The sequence below is a fragment of the Cebus imitator genome, unplaced genomic scaffold, assembly GCF_001604975.1.
Source record: "Cebus imitator isolate Cc_AM_T3 unplaced genomic scaffold, Cebus_imitator-1.0 Scaffold45, whole genome shotgun sequence".
NCBI classification, from domain to species: domain Eukaryota; kingdom Metazoa; phylum Chordata; class Mammalia; order Primates; family Cebidae; genus Cebus; species Cebus imitator.
The window spans coordinates 5,685,435-5,688,125 of record NW_016107360.1 but is presented as its reverse complement, the minus strand read 5'-3'; positions in this window follow the sequence as shown (position 1 = coordinate 5,688,125).

Here is a 2,691-nt window from a genome sequence, read left to right as displayed (position 1 = left end):
ATCATATGCTCCAGCAATCATGCTGCTTGGCATTTACTTAAATGAACTGAAATATGTCTGCACAAAAACCTGCACATTAATAGTTACAGCAGTGTTTTTCTTAATGGTTAAAACTTGGAAGCAACCAAGATATCCTATGGTAAGTAAGTGGATATATTTAGACAATGGAATATTATTCAGCAGTAAAAAGAAAAGAGCTATCAAGCCATCAGTAGACGAGGAGGAATTTGAAATGCCTATTACTATGTGAAATAAGCCAATATGAACAGGCTACTTAAAGTATGATTCCAACCATATCACATTTCAGAAAAGGCAAAACCATGGAAACAGTAAAAAGATTAGTGGTAGCCAGAGATTGTGGGGAGGAAGGAATGAATAGGTGGAGCACGGAGAATTTTGAGAGCAATGAAGAAACTACTCTGTTTGACATTCTTCAATCTGTATGACACTATAAGGGTGAATACATGTCATTATACATTTGTCACTAATTCTCTTAGAATATACAACACCAAGAATGAACCCTAAACTATGAACTTTGAGTGATAATGATGTGTGAACTTAGGCCTAACAGTTGTAACAAATGTATTAATACTACTCTGGTGGGCTAATGATAGTGGGGAAAGCTGTGCATGTTTTTGGGGCAGGAGGTATATGGGAACTCTCTATACTGTCTGCAATTTTGTTGTCAATTTCAAAGCACTCTAAAAAAAAAATTATCTGGGCCAAGTGCAGTGGCTCATGCCTGTAATCCTAGCACTTTGGGAGGCCAAGGCAGGTGGATCACGAAGTCAGGAGTTTGAGACCGGGCGTGGTGGCACCTGCCTGTAATCCCAGCTACTCAGAAGGCTGAGGCAGGAGAACTCACTTGAACCAAGGATGCAGAGGTTGCAGTGAGCTGAGATCACGCCACTGCACTTCAGCCTGAACGACAGAGCAGGACTCGATCTCAAAAAAAATATATATATACATATCATTATTAAAAAATTAATCATAGTTTTGAATAAAAAGTAATCATGGTTTTACTTATGCATAGCTTTTAAAGTCAATCATAGTTTTGAATTAGTAAAAGTAAAACCATAAACTTTTGTAACTATTATTATTTTTATTATTTATTAAGGTTGTTTGATATTTATGAGAAGAATACTATGGTTTCCATTCTTTCATCAAGGTGTCTCTATTTGAGTTTAAAGTCAGACATCACATCCAGGCAGTTTCTTTTTTTTAATTAAAATTTAAAATTTTTAATTATTATGGATAGAAAATTTATTATCTATGCAATATTTCTTGGGTACATATGATATTTTGATATAAGCATATAATATGTAATGATCAAATCAGTATGATCATGGTATCCACCACCTTATGCATTTATCATTTCTTTGTGTTAGCAACATTCCAATTCCACTCTTTTAGTTGCTTTGAAATACACAGTAAATTATTGTCAATTATACTCACCCTATTGTGCTACCAAACACTACATCTTACTCTTTCTAACTGTATTTTTGTACCCATTAACCTATCCCTTTTTATCTCCCTCCTCCAGGCAGTTTCTTTCCTTACTTTTTATTCCTTCTATTTTATAAAAATGCATAATTATGGGTTGTTGAGAATAGCATTAGAATTGTAAGCTCTCTCAAGTAGTTCGGGCTATTTGGATCAAACATGGATTCAGAAATTATGCAACTTTTTTCATTGTAATTACTTTCCACATTTTTCAGTTACTTAAAAGTCAAATATTAGAATTTGGGAAGTAATTGCAAAATAATTCTTAATGTAACTCTTAGGGAAGTTTTTGACTCTGAAACTTCTATCTTGATGTTTTAGTTGTAGCATGTGAATATGATTTTAAAGCATAGGCTTAAATATGTTGTTTATCCCCTCTTTAATTTGTTTTTTTTTTTTTTTTTGAGACAGAGGCGGGAGTGCAGTGGTATGATTTTGGCTCACTTCAGTCTTGACTGCCCAGGCTCAGGTGATCTTCCTTCCTCAGTCTCCGAAGTAACTGGGACCACAGATGTGTGCCACCATGCCTGGCTAATTTTGTATTATTTGTAGAGATGAGGTCTCCCTCTGTTGCCCAGTCTGGTCTTGAACTCCTAGGCTCAAGCAATCCTCTTGCCTCGGCCTCCCAAAGTACTGGAATTACAGACATGAGCCACCATGACTGGCCATGTTTATCCCCTTTACATAGGGAAAAAAATCCCCAAGAGTTAGAAAAGAATAAACTCCTGCCGTAACCACAGAACTGTACTTTGGTTTTTCCCAAGAAACTGTGAAATCTTAAATATTAAACTTACGGTTTTTCAAAACTGAAGTCAAAATATTGAATGCATTTCAAAGATTTATCACTTGAACAAGATTTTAAAACCATGCAAATGTGTTTTATTGACTATGCCATGTCATAAAGAAATGCTATTATCTTATTTATCATTTCCTTTCAAGACGTATTGTTTTTAAATGTGAAAAGCATAACCTTGAACCTGCTGCCCATTTATTTGCACAGCACACTGGGAAGATGCTAAACTTTGACCTCATTCACAATTTTTCATAACCTACTTGTTAAGTTCTGAATTAAGATCTGGAGGCATATTTTTACCTTCCTGTTATTTGTTATCAAGAAAGTAGCCCGGGGACCTGGGGATGGGCACTTGGACAAAACTCCCATTTATTAATGTATTAATAACAACATCT